General features: G+C 41.1%; 1 protein-coding gene across 1 annotated transcript in view; it reads right to left on the reverse strand.

Moving 5' to 3' along the window:
- The window catches only part of casz1 (castor zinc finger 1), a 253,000-nt gene that overhangs the window by 98,440 nt on the left and 139,122 nt on the right, over positions 1–15,438 (reverse strand). The gene's annotated exons all lie outside the window — the stretch shown is intronic.

Genomic DNA, 15,438 nt, shown 5'->3' on the forward strand with positions numbered 1-15,438 from the left:
GGGGGGGGGGTAGACTGTGCTAAGAGGTTGGCTAGTGGAGGATACATGGCCAAGGGTATGGGCAGAAGGTGTTGGTTACAGAGGGATGGTGTCCTTAACTTTTTTCCCAGAGTAAGACAAATTTTAAGAGTTTGTGTTTTTTAACAGATAATCAAGGATGGTTTATTCTGACACTTACTGTCACGAGTTTGTAAAATTGGCAGGAAATTGAATGTGCCAAAGCTCAATTCAGGCTTCAAGCGGGCTTTGACAAAAGCATTTGCCCTTGTGTTGTTCTAGGGAGTCTGTGATGTTGGATATTATTCCCTCTCACGTCTGTTTATATAGCATTATATATTTATTTTTGCACAGAGAAGGTGCTGAATATTAAACTTTGGCATACCTAGCATACTGGTGACGGCTATGCGCCAAAGTCTTAATGATCAACATCTTGATGATATGTGTCACTAATTTATGTGGATTTGGCCTTCATAATTATGATTGAGTATTGATATTCATTTGATATGGTAAATCCTTGTCTAGATATATTAAAATGTCCCCTTTCACAAGCTGGTATGAGGTACTGTATGTTTGTCAGCATAAGATATTTTGTCTTGTATAATACAGTGCTAAATGATATTACTGAGAGCAGAGATTGTGGATAAAATGTGTTTTACTGTCAATACATTTTTCAAAACAGTGCTTTCATCCCCTGCCTTTAATCATCATATCTTCCGCAGTTCTCTCCCGGATGCAGACATCCATAATGCAATCTTCCTAATTTTGATCCCTCGCAATCTGGTTTTTAAAAGGGAAGGAAAAAAAGGGAAGGAAAAAAAGGGACATATTTCTGAAGGCTCGGTCCATAATCATTTTAGACAGATAGCCTTTCCCATCGCAGATGAGCAAATATTTGTAAACCAGCTATCTAATGGAAAATTAGAGCGAAATTCATGACGGAGAAATCCGATTATCCGTAATTCTATTATGCCATTTTAGCCCACACAGCATATTTTTGTAGAGTTTTTTCCATAAATACCTATGCCAGGGGTCCCGCTAATCAAATAAAATTGAAATTCATCTTCCCATTAAATTCAATTAGCCGCAATTTCTAAAGCCTAACAAAGATTTTAATTACTAAATTATAAAATTCTCCCAAGCCAAATTGGGGAGAGAAAAAGTGCATCCCTCGCATTCGAAAAACAAACCCACAGAAGGAAATTGCTGATCAAAAAAAGATATCCAGGGGAAAATAAAATTAGGGGAAGAGCGCTGGGGCCCTTGTTCAGCGAGTCTGGGGTGGAGAGTGACGTGTGCCAAACTCGAAGCTCCTGGGCCGAAGGAAATGAACTTAGTCGAGGTGCTCTCTGTCTCTAAATGTCTGCCCTCTGAGTTATTACGCCGTAATTTACTAATTGACACCTTAATTTCATTTATGGGGCTCCTGCACTCATAAGGCAACATCTGGGTGGGCCAGTGGTCTTAAAGCAGAAGCAGGGAGCCTGCAGCCGCATCAGTGATACAGGTAGACCTTAGGCCTGTAAGGTCCTTTCTCTCTCACCAGTAGCAGATGCCGATTATGGATTTGATAATGGACAGGGCTTAAGGAACACTGTCCTCATATGTTTAAATCCCCTGATTCATTGCGATGGAAATAACGCTTCATGTGAGGCCACGCAAGAAGACCTTTCACTGGCCATAGAGCTGACCCCCTTGAAGCTCAAGTAGCTTATTTTTGTCGGGAAAACTTCCTTTCAAAGGCATTCACTGACCAATGGAAATGTTCAGTATGCAGAGAGTAGTCTACATCCAGAGATGAAAGAGATCATGCAAGTAGGTTGTGTTTAAGTAAATTAAAACTTTTTGTCGAATATGCGTAGAATAGGACAAACTAGGAATTACGGCAGAGCAAATTCATGATGATAATAAGGACAGCACCAGCTATGGTCTCAGGTCACCACTAGGCACATTTCCCAGCCACCCCTTTCTCCTTCACCAATGGGCGGCTAAAACAACAGCTCAGCATGCCCTGCAAACACTACAAAGCTCTGTCTGAAAAGACACCTGCTGCTGTTATTCACTTTAAGGCTCTTTAACGGCTGACTTTGTTTGTTTAAAAGGCCCAACAGAGAAAGACAACCTTCAGACTGGATTGGGCGGTGATGTATTAGATAAATACGACTTGTAATTGTTTAGAAACAAACGTCTAGTTTCAGAGAGGTACAGAGGGGTTCGATCCTTTTGAAGAGGTCTGTCTGGCGTTGCTCGCAGGCAGCCAAACGCTCGAAGTGGATCTGTAAATATGACCAAACTGAAACTTTAATCTGCTTTTTCCATACTCAAGCTGGCCGGGTATTAGAGATAATCTTTTATGTGTGTCATATGGTGGGAGATATGGATGGAGCTAATTTTTTTGAGACAAATCTGATATTTGTCAACCGGTTGAAAAAAACCTGGGGATTTTCCTCCTAATCCTCCCTCGATGTGAAGGCGCGTTAACAGCGAAATGCAGATGGTGTCCTGTGCCCAGCACTGAGAGCAGTGCATACGGGAAGGCGCAGGCTAGCCTCACCAGGGCTCAACGCAAACCTGCGGATAGCTAACGCCCCAAACGTAATTAACGAGCCATTTATGCAAGCGCTAGCCAGTCCGGGTGTTTTCTCTAGTAACAACTTTTCAAAATACACTTCTTTGTTGTTGCTCCTCTTTGTTTTTTCGCCTTTCCAACACAACATCCTTAGTTCTGGGCTGTGCTCATCAAATATTCAGTTTCAAGTCTTCAATTCGAATAAGGTAAAGAAAACAAATTATAAATAAAATGGTGGCATAAATCTTTTAGGATCCTAATTCTAACCTCCCCTTGGAGTGTTTTTGTCTTGATTTTGTCACATGAAGCACTTTTGCTTTCCGTTCCCACTGTTAGGCGTGGTTCAGTTGACACTGGTAGAAAAGCCCTTTCTTCAGTTGCTTTCTTGTTTTGGCACACTGCTTTTGTGGTGTGTCAATTCTTTTCAACACAATTATAATTTGGGTAACTCTTGGTTTTCTTTACGAGAGACGTAAAAACAACTTTAGTTTATGTTTTTCTTTTGGCTCATGGGGTTGAATATCAACCCAGGGGCAAGTCGCCTCTAATACACTGCTCACTATGGAGCTAAAACCGATCATTAGACACATTTCTTCTCAAAGACCAATGACAAATGGAGTAAAGCTGCTAATCGAATATTTCAGAAGATGTCTGCTCTGGGCACTTTAGCACCAGAATGCAAGATGGCAGAATGCTATGAATACATTCCTCATCTGCTTTGGAGGTCTTGACTACATTCAACATTCTATTGATAGTTATCCCAAGTTTTCACATACACTAGGTCATGTACTTTATGCACTGTATATGACTGAGTCCTAGCTTCCCCGTCCTAGCTTCAACAAGCCATCCGTTTCTAAGAAGGTACCAAACACATGACAAGAACAGGAAAGACCAGTATTCTAAATGAAAAGGAGGCCTCTGTGAGTCTGTAAAATGGCACTGTTAACATGGCAGCTCAGCTTTTTAAGAGGTAATATACTTCCTACCCGCAGGCGAGCGTCCTTCTAAACCAACTATTAAATATGTAATGCGACTGAAGCAGACACTGAGGGACAGACCGTAACGTGACTGAAGCAGACAGTGAGGGACAGACCAGATTAATGTCAGGGCTTACAGACAGACAGAGACTATTACCTCTCAGCATAGAGGTATAGGGGACTAACACAGCTCCATAAAACATAGACGGACACTGTAGTGTACAGTAAGATACTCACAGTTCTTTACCTTAACCTGTGTTTAATAAGACTTATTTGACTTAATTCCACTCACTTTGACCTGACCTTCTCTATTCCTATTTTTAAATGGTTTTCATGGTAGGATTTGCTATTTAAGTTGTGTTATTGGGAATACTCTCGGTGTAAAATTACATTCTATCAGAATTGGGGCAGTTAACATGTGCTCCTAACTCAAGATAAACCAGGGTCATTGACCATTTATTCAATCAACAGACAAGGATTGTATCATCCTGGAGCCTGTGTCTCTTATCTGGTCAACTGCAGCTCTTTAACTTCCTTGTTGTGTGCGTCCCAAATGGCACCCTATTCCCTAAGTAGTACGTCCCAAATGGCACCCTATTCCCTAAGTAGTGCACTGTATAGAGAATAGGGTGCAATTTGGGACATAACTGTTGCCTTCACAAAAGAGAATATAACAACCAAAATGGACTAATAAAGCTTCAATGAAGGCTCAAATATGTTATAGCGTTGACCCACAGCACAACAAGCGGGGATTCTGCACACTGCTTATTTGGAACACTCTTACTTGTATTAGAGTGAAAGTGATATGTTATCCTCTAAAGACGGTGTTGTTTTGCCGTGCTTATTTACTTTCATGGAATTCCTTATGTTTTCGACTAATTGATATTGACATTAAGAATGGGTCAAAATTGAAGTGTAAAAGGCAAAGAGCCCTATTAGGTCTTATCTATTGTGTGGGCATTTGTTTTGCGCAAGGCAGGCTTGACATCTATTGATTAGCTCATCCCGATAAAAAAGTTGACATTATAAGCACTATGAAATTCAGCATTTTTTTTAACCTTCAGAGATGCTTTACATTCGTCTGTGAAATAAATAAATAAATCCACGACCAGGTGGGGGGGTAAAAATCGCTAAAGCTCTTTTGGTGTAATTGGCTGAATAGCAAGGGCAGCAGAAAATGTCCAGGCAGGCGACAGTGTGAAGGGGACTCGGTCACAGCGCAAAACTAACCCCTCAGCAGCGACGAGGGAGCTAGACGAACGAGGGGGCAAGCAGGCATACAGCAAGGGCCTGGCACATCTTAACTAGTGCAAGCTGCTCACTCGCCCTCTCTCTCACTCACTCGCTCGCTTCCGGGTAAGCTCCAGATCGGGGGTCCATTTCTAGACAAGTTAAGTAAATAACACGAGCCAGGCTGCAGACGACAGCAACAAGGAAAGATAAATCCCCCAAAGTCACAGCGGTGGCACTCCACTAAATCCAATCAAACTGAGGAGAGGGAGAGGGGGGAGGAGAGAGACAGAGGGAAGGAGGGAGAGAGAGAGATATCCTCTTTACTGCCTGTGTGTGTCCAACAGCATTGGTAGAATAACACCTCATTCAGTCTTTAGCCCTCCTCAAAGGACAGGCAGGGATAACACTTATAACCCTGTGGCTTTATCTCTCCTGCAGATTTTCCATAAAATGCCGAGCCAGGGAGCCGGGGCCATGTGACTGCCATGTAGGTCAGGGCAGATGGGGGGTAGAGAGGGAGGGAAGGAGGGAGGGAGATGGAGAGAGACCGAGAGAGAGGGGGAGGACGGGAGTTTTTCGATGGAACTGTTGAAAATAGCAGGCCGTAACCAGATTAGATCAATAAGGATTGTTTCTATATCTGTCTGTGAATAGGACAGAGAGAGAAAGAGAGAGAGAGACAGAGAGAGAGAGAGAGAGAAGAGAGAGAGAGAGAGAGAGAGAGAGAGAGAGAGAGGAGAGAAGAGAAGAAGAGAGAGAGAGAGAGAGAGAGAGAGAGAGAGAGGAGAAAGAACGGAGAGAGAGACAGAGAGCTAATGTCAGAGGGAAAGAAGAAAATGAGAGGACGAGAGTGACAACCAAAGTGTCAGTTTCAGGCCTTAACGCAGGGGTGTCAAACTCATTCCACGGAGAGCTTAGTGTCTGCTGGTTTTTGGTCCTAACTTTCAGTTAAGACCTAGACAACCAGGTGAGGGAAGTTCCTTACTAACCAGTGACATTAATTCATCAATCAAGTACAAGGGAGGAGCGAAAACCTGCAGACATCGTCCGTCCGTGGAATGAGTTTGACACATGTGCCTTAACGCAACAAGTTTCAAGGTAGGGAAATGATTGGGAGGGACAATTTTCAAGCCAGCTCCATTTGCAATGCGCTAGCTATATTTACCAAACATGTACTGGACATGCAGCATACATATTGCACTTGCGGGATCATCCCTTACATTGGTTTATCACCGGATAACTGGAGTCCTATAGGCTTTTGGTCAAAAGTAGTGCACTATGTAGGGAATAGGGTGCCAGTTGGGAAGCTTGAACTTGGTGTACACTGATAAGTGACAGCTGGCTAAGTCACAGGAGCCAAGAAACAGGACACCGATTGCCAGTCGCGTAAATAAATGTCAAAAATCCCAGCTCCCAGCTCTGCCGGCACCCAAATCTAGGGATGAAACTGAGACCCTGAGAGAGAGATGTCTTTAGCAGCAGTTCTAGGGTACAGTATGTAGCCACAGAACTCAGAATCCCCCTACTGAGGCATGTTTGACACGATGGCTACGTCCACGAAAGCCTATCCACTGCAGCCTCGTTTGACGCAATTTATCAGAGGATAACAGATATTAATGTCGAAAGTGCCTGTCGTCCTACCAAGGCTCTAGTAATGAAGTAGGATCCTCTAATGTACTCACTACGTAGACTTTCAAAACGAGATATTTTACTAAGCCCTGTCTGGCAACCCATCACACAGCCAAACAAACTGCATGCAGCTGGGTCCTGCAAGGCCCCTACATATGCACTAAATTGACAACTTTAGGTCTATGGTGATGATGGTCCTGGATGTGTTGTGTGGTTTGTTCATCTGACTGTGAATAATCTGTGAGGACACTGGCCACTTCTCCTTTGAGACAGGTAAACAGAGCTTGACCTTGTGTCAAGAGTTTTCATCCTCATTGTATCGACTACCTAGTATGCCTTGAGACTTCACTTGCTTACATTGAAGCATATATTGATCAAATGGTTGATCATCGTCCATGACATTCAGAGAATTACGAGGATATGTCAATATTCGGCAACTCAATGGGTGCTTTCATTTAACTAATGGGTGCATTCATTTTTAAGGCCTTTAGTTTCCATATGCCTAGGGCAAACCGTTTCCCCAGTGGAATATAAGCGAAGCTTGATGGAATGCAAAAGATGGACAGGGTGAGGGCTTTGCGTCATTCACTGACCTTGACCTATCTTTTGACCCACTCAATCACACCATTCTGTTTTGATCAATAAGGGACAGGTGATGTACCAAACGCTAGGCCTAAAAAGGTGAAATTTCTATATTTGAAATCTTTTTCATTTTTTTTTACATAAGGACTCCTGAGCACCAGAGGACATGATATGTTTGAATAACTAACCAGACAACATCAAACCAAAACACTCCATCCCCGTTTAAAACAATTATTGATCAAAAAAACAGCATCTGTCTGTACATAAAGGCCTCTTTCAATTGATTTTTTTTCTTTCCCTGGCTGAAAATGAAAAAAATATATAATAGAGTTGATATGAATTAAGGAGTGTTTTGCTTCAATTCATCTAAGCAGACTCAGACAATAGATGTTGTTGCTAGGGAAACATGATAACACAGATTCTATCTGTTGCTTAACAATCAATTACTTGAATGCCTTTATACTGGTGTTTACAGTGAAACACAAAAGAGACTGTTAAAAAAGCCAGGTGGCTTTAGTGTAGGACAGCGCCATATACAGACAGCCTCTTTTGTCAGGTTCAGAAATTCAACAACCCTGCAATCCAACAAGCATTGCAAATATGCACAGGGTTTTTGTTGAAAAGACCGTTTTTATTCCACCAATAAAGGCCCAAACAAAGCTGGGACTTTATCCTTGCTAATCCAAACCTACTGCCTGGTGTTTGCTAGAACTCCTCCTTTTTTGTTGTTGCTGTGGCTGTATTGAGCATGTTGTTGAATTCTGCTCAGTACACTACGTTTGGGATCTCAAACTTATTTCATGTGGTTGCGGTGTAGCTATTATTGTGCTGCAAAGAACTTGTGACCGATCAGGTGTCACTTAAAACTGGCACAGTTGGTCGTCATGTTTTTACGAACGTCCACTGCCTCTAATAGTGAGGCATACTTAGGCTCAAGGTTGATCTGTGTAATTTCCGTGACACTTCCATTTAAGCTCAATGACATTACTGACATTAAGCTTCATAAGGCGGTCATAAGAACGGCATCATGATTATGCTTATGACCTATGACGTTAACACTTATGAAGCATGACATTATGAACATCTGATTTAGTTGTGCTTCTAACCATTGTATGCATCTTTACAAGAGTGTAAGTGCTGAAGGCATGAGAAGTATATGGTCGAACCGTAATGACCTACAGTTTTTGTCCTTATGACAGATTTGTGTAGGCTTTATGTATGTAGGCTTTGAGTTAAGTGTTTAATTGTTGACACTTTATTTGAAGGGTACCAACATGAGGACTTCATAGCACATTCATAACCCACGCATAACCCATTAATAAGAAGTGCATAATAATGTAATACCTGCTTATGTCAATGTCATGTATTTGTTATGTCACAGTAGTGCCTACTGCAATGATACCTTTGTATTTTAGACATGCGTATTGCTTATGTGTTATGTATGGGTTATGAATGTGTGGATACTCTTCATGTAACGTGTTCCTTTCTGTTTCTGTCAGACATGCCCTAGAGAGAACCCAGACATGAGGGTATTCAGTATGACACAAATTGACTGAAACATGCAATAGAACAACTATTGTTGGACCAACAGTGTTTGTGACATCATGCCGTAGGGTTACAGGACAACACTCAAGAAACGTTACAAATATTTCTGACTCCTGCAAAGGGTATTTTTAAAAGCAGGCAAATCCATGTACATGTCCTCCTCAACCAAAAAAGGCTAATCTAAAGTGGGTAAAGAGATTAAATGACGTGACCCAGCAATAGCAAAGTAAATCAAGGGCTATTCCTGTCTCTAAAGCCACTTCATCCTGAGGATGAAAATTCACAGAAGTGACTTCAGGTGAGGAGGATCTATAATTTACATATATTGTGGTGCAGTAAAGCAGGGTTTAGTCATAGGACTTAAGTGCTATATAGTTCCTCTTTTATAATAATTTTCCACTTTCAATAATCGGTAACACTTTATTTGAAGGGTACCTTTATAAGGGCTTCTTTAGACAAGTATGCGTTATTAATGTGTTATGAAGTCCTTATGCAGGTACCCATCAAATAAAGTGTTACCAAATAATCTCCTTATAACAATTGGTTCTCAAATACAACGTAACAACTTAAACTTCACAATACATTTCAATAACAGGAGGTAAGAGTTTTCACTTGTTCATATCATTTACAAAATGACGATCTATTAATGCATTTTGTTTATGACACGCCAATATTGAGGAAATTACATTCCAACACCATAGATATCAGCATCTGTACCAAAAGCATCCTTTCCACAGTAATTGAAAAATAGAAGACACGACTAGACAAATCATGCATGGCTGATATTATTACGGCTGCAGCCTTGTTAGATAGGCTTATACAGGTACGTTCTTTTCATCAAGATGAAAGGATTAAAAGGGACACTTTCACACAGTTAAGCTAACCATTTCCAAAGACAGTGAAGAGAGTGAAGGTTCAAAGTGGCAAACGTGTGCTTCAAAGATGAAACCCTCCCCACTTAAGACATTGTCAAAGTTTCCTAACGCCTGCCAGGCCTGTGCAGCTAGCCCTTTTGATTGAAAATAATATGATGCTCCATCTTTCAAAGATGTACGTTTCCCAAAGCATTGTTGATTGCCCTGTGTCCATTACTTGGAGGGATTATGATAATATTCCACATTGTGCTCGGCGTGATGCACAGGAAATTCAATACTCAAAAGGTTAATGCAATCAATTAGGATGACAAAGGAGTAAAGTAAAACCCTCCTGCTCGCTGAAAAAAGAGACAGGGGAAAAAAGGGTGGAGAAAAGGTATTGAAAGCTTGAATGGATCCGCTGAGAGAAAAGAGGCACTCAAAAAGAGAGAAAAATAGCATTTACTCTGTGTACCCTTCAAAGCCAACTGAGTGCAACAAACACACACACCACCATCATGCGCAACCACACACACACACACGCACAAACACACACAAAAATTGTGAATTGCATCATTTAGCATTTGACAAATGTACCTTTAACAATAAAGGAACAACACTTGTCTTTGAAGGTAATCGGACACACTAAGCTCGGGAAAATGGATCCAATGCTAGAAGCATGGCTCTCAATTAATAATGAAAATGTATAATGCTGTGGATGTTCTATGGACTTTCCAAGTCAAGTTTTTGCTCAATACTTCCTTTTTGTGTGTGTATTGTTGCGTGGATTGAATATTAAACAACAGTTGGGGTCTACAACTGTGCACGTGAATGATATCTTTTGTTATTTAAATAGATGTTACAATCCTACACAACACAAAGGAGTCTCATCATTGCAGATAAATGGATAAACTTGGATGGCGGCGTTGAGCTCTGCAACCGTTGTAATAATCCATATTACCTTTTCTAGACTCTGGCTCAGTCTGTCAGAGTGCTGATGTATTAATCACATTCTCTGTGGCTAATGTTAGTATTATTAGAGGCTGGGTTGGCAATACTTCACTAACATTTGCCACACCAATTTCTTTGCAGATAAGTTATGCAAGACGAAAAGCCTAAAACCTTGGTAATCAAGTACGGAACAGGACAACAACATCACGATAATAGCCACACACACACACACACACACACACAACACACACACACACACACACACACACACACACACACACACACACACACACCACACACACACACCACACACACACACAGACACATCACACACACACACACACACACACACACACACACACACACACACACACACACACGTATATAGAAAAATAAACAAACATACTCAGCAGTTTGTGGCTTGGGGGGAAAAAGACCGCAGAATACTTTCCCCTCTCGTTTCTAACAACATCAAGACAATGTGCCATATCTCCATACAATTACACAACTCAAAGGCCCAAACAGAACTAACATTTCAAAATCTTGATCATACCTGCACAAGCAAAAGACCTCAAAGTACAGTACTAAGAACAATATCCTCCCTTAATAGGTTTCCCACTACTAATTGACCTGTTGCAACACCGTTTAGAATTCAGTCAGTGTCTACTTGAGTAACTGGCAAAGGAGAAGACAATTTCCTACATTTGCACTACCTTTCCAACTTAAGTCTGTCTGTGTTACAAATGTTACAAGGAAAGAGTGAATTTGGAGGAAAAGCATTGTAGGAAAAGCATTGTGTCTGGTTGGTGTTGTTCTATCATAGACACGGCACTAAAATCATTCATAAAGACCTGGGATTAAAACGGTTGTTTAGATGTCAATTCTACACAATGCTTTCAGCTCTTTTCCACAAACAACAACTACAGCATTCAGACTTGGTGTGTGCAAGTGAGGAGGTGGACATCGAAACACAAAAGCCAGGGCTATGCGGTAACCAGGGCTATGCGGTAACCAGGGCTACGCGGTAACCAGGGCTTTACATTTGGACCATAAGATATTTCACTTTTTCAGAGGCACAACTGCTGTAATTTGACCTACATCACATTTTTCTGTTTGGGCATTTCTCGGGGCCGCCAGCCACGTCACAGAAACAATGGGCCAAAATGGGCTTTGAAGTCGAGGCTGAATGAAAGCGGAGGGGCCGACACATGAAATGCCCTCACAGCTGGGCGGCCCCCAGTCAAAAGAAAAACAAATACTTTGAACGAGAGGGGGACACGCCGCTCCTGTCTGAGGCTTCCTAAGGCCCTGAGCCGCCACCGGGAGGTGGGCTTTCATGACGTGCCCGTAATGATGGATGGATTCGGAGGAAAGTCTATTCACATGGAGATGTTACATCATAAATATTTACACAAGGCTGCCGTTTCCATGTAGCCTTTGCTTGTTTTGACACACTGGAAAAATTCAAAAGGCCAAAAAATGGAAGAGAGAGAGAAAATAGGAAAATGAGGGGGCGGTGGCTTCTTTTTGTTGTTGTTATCGTTGAGATATTACATCGACTTTTTCTCTGTCTCTAAGAGACAAATGGTATGCTCCTCCTGCAGGACGATGGGGTTTATTTAGCTACTCCAGTTCATGACTAGGCAAACAAATAAGCCACAGATGTTTTTGTAGAAGCATGACTCTAATACACAATAACCTTCAATGATCGGTATCGAAAGACAAAAAAAGTCCACCATTTCAGAGGGATGTTGTTATTAACCATACAACTAATCCCAACACTATTACAATGTTCTAAATCACAATACTTTACCCCTTATGCTTTTGTTAAGAAATGTAACATAAAAGAATAAACCTTAAAGAAGAGCTGTGGCTGCACAATGCAAAAGAAAGCCACAAGCCACAAAAGAAAGCCTTTCGCTAACAAACTCGCACACTCCTTTTTGAGAGCCTGAGCGTTCAAGAACGGCAAAGAGGAGAGAAAAGGGAGCCGGCAGTTTTGTTGTTGGTAAGCAGCCCTACAAAATTCTTCACAGCGAGCACAATTAAAAGCCTCTGACTCCCCAAAGGAAGCCCCAGAACCAATGAAAACAAATTTGGCAGTTTAATTTTCCTCCCACTGTTTAAGAGAGAGGGGGAATCCAGTCTGGGAGTCTTCTCCTCCACCCCAGTTCTCTGGGAGCTTTGTGGAAGGGGGGAAAGGCATGCAGGCCCGATGTTGGAGCCAGTTGGGCTTTCTGATTAGCTGAATTAAATATATCAAAACCCAATTAAGCTAACTATACTCCAGCTATTCAGGTTGAAGGCGAGGGGAGAGTTGGGTCAGGATGCGAGGGCTGCTGTAGTTGGCACACACTTGCTTCACTGGGCCTCCCAAAGCACCCTGCCTATTGGAGAGAAGGAAATCATCCTCCCCTTCATATTACAGTCTCCCAGGCTAATCAACCTTTCCAAAATCGGCAGAGAAATTAAGAAAAAAGCTTCCCAAAAGACAGCAGCTGTAGAGCGGTCTGTCTCACTGTGGTGCTAAAACATCCACTATGCGTGCAGTTTTGAGCAACAATTTTGAAGGAAAACTTACAGAAAGTTCAACCATGAACACATTCCCAGGCGTTTCTTTAGATAACAGCAAACACTTAATTTGCACAGAAGTAGCTAGTTAGTTATGCTAACTTTAGCTAGTTATCTAAGCAAACGAAAATGTTTAGAATGCCATGGCTGAATGCCTCTAGTTTAAACTCTAATTTCCCACAATGATTTTAATCAGAAGAGGACATCCATTCCATTTAGCTACTGTTTTTGTTGTAGTTATCAGGTCAAAATATTTATGCAAATGATCCCAATTCTAGTTGCAGCTTGTGACTAATTCATGTTGAAGAAAATGGATAAGTAGCCTAGGCTAGATATAATAGCTCTATTATATTTTAAATGATCTCAGACCTGGCTGATCTGTTGTTATTGTCTCAGAACAGAGTTTATTTTGTGTTTTCTTCCCCTATAATCAAAATATACACACACACATATATATATACCTACAACCCAATGTGATGTTTTTTGTTGTTGTTGAAACATCTTAAATTTGGGTAAACATTTTTTCCTCGTTTGACAGCCCTACTACTAACATTCCCGTAAATTGAAAGACACCATGGCTTGTCCTAGTCTCAACCTGTGTTACTAACATTCACTTTACACCTAGTATATCCTGTAAGTTGAAAGATACAGGTTCTCGTAGGCTATGCTTCAAGGCTCTATAAGACTTCATGAATGTGTACGCAGTGGTTATGAAGGTGTTATATAGTCCTAGAAGTTACAATTATAATGCCTCTAGTTGGTGCATCCATTAATATGGATTAATTAAAGTAACATCAATCTGGAGACGTAGTTGGGCCCTGATTGATGCCGAGAGTGTCTCTTCCCTCCGCTCTTTGACTGACGCCACCAAGACAAAGAAGTGTGGTGCAGCCCCGTCTTAATTCACAGGCATGCCACCCCCCGGTGACATTAAGGGTCCTCACTTTGACATGAGACAGCCCACGGTGTCACTTCTGAATGTACAGATCCCTCTTGACTAGGAAGCCAGGGGCAAGGGCTGTTGTGTGCATCCTCATGACAGACTCCTACATCAGCATTGTGCTCTACCAGCTAACATCATTAGCACAGAAGGTTTTGTTTCAGAAAAAAAAAGCAACCCAGTTTCTACAAGTCACAAGTCATTAACGTCTTCTGAACAATCAACTTGTACAAGCTCGTTTTTTTATTGGTTAGATAGTATTGTGAGTTTCTGACAATGGCGTACAAGTTAGGGACAACTATTTAATACTGTGGCTCTTATTTCTTGGTTAAAAGGTTGTAAATTGACTCAAAGGTTTATAACAACATAATGACTACTAATGGTGGCAAAAGTCATCTGTATTTACCCTTCTGCATCTAATGGTTGGAGTAATTACTAGTAATTAGTGAATGACATTCAATGGAACCATTAGAAAATGATGTCTGGGAGATTATGGGGTAACACTTGACATAAGGGCTACATAAAACATTCATAACCTGCACATATCACATTCATAAGCAGTATATTCAACAACCACAAAAACTAATGGCAACATCAACTTGCAGTTGCTGTGATAAGTTGTACGAAATGCTTATGTACTGCTATGAATGCTGTAGGTATGGGATATGAATGTCTTATGAAGTCCTTAAGTAGGTAACCTGCATGTAATATTATAGCATGCTTAGTTACAATTTACCACTAAAACGCCCAAAACAAGGCAAACGAAAACTATTGTCATTATGACAACCAACCTTGCAAGTGACAAGTGACATACTGCATACTTTGAATGTTTGTTATGTAAATGTTGTTTCATGAACATTCATAATGTAGTTCACATAACAATCTCTTAGTAATGACCTTCTATCCTAAAGAGTCTTTGCATCTTATGCCAACTTATAGCAATGACACAAACTGTTATCCAGGTAAGACGTTTAGCTAGTGGACAATTAATGAACCTAAACAATGGTTTGTGTCATAGCAATACCATAACATGACATGTGTCATAACATAAGTCCGTTTTCATAAGAGGACACAACTGCATATGGCATCTGTTATGTCATTATTATGCAGATGTTATGTATCCTCTTATGACAGGGCTTCAAGTATGTCTCGTTCTCTTGACTTGATAAAGCACTATCACTAAGAGCCTTATGTAGCCTTATGTAGCCTTTTATGTCAAACATTTATGGGTGGAGTGTCCTTATACCACTATGTTTCCAGCCCTAGCACTACCTGGAAAGGGTCATATAAGGGTACACTCACAGGTAATAGCTCTGTCTGCACCATATTACATGGTACCAAGAGCAGAAGAACACTGACTGCATATATGATCATAGCCCCAGCCATTTCATGCTGTGAATGCCTCCTCGAAAAACCGATACATCAGGGCATATGTACAGTGTACGACATCACTGTGAGTTAATCAGCTGGAAAATAAAACGGTGGGATTCTAATAAGTAATTTGTCAATTTTTACAACCCCAGACACATTGATCCATGGTGATTAATGAAGATGCTTGATATTGTTGTAGATATGAACAGGGGAGAATGT

This window comes from Salvelinus sp. IW2-2015, linkage group LG7 (genome assembly GCF_002910315.2).
Source record: "Salvelinus sp. IW2-2015 linkage group LG7, ASM291031v2, whole genome shotgun sequence".
Classification (NCBI taxonomy): domain Eukaryota; kingdom Metazoa; phylum Chordata; class Actinopteri; order Salmoniformes; family Salmonidae; genus Salvelinus; species Salvelinus sp. IW2-2015.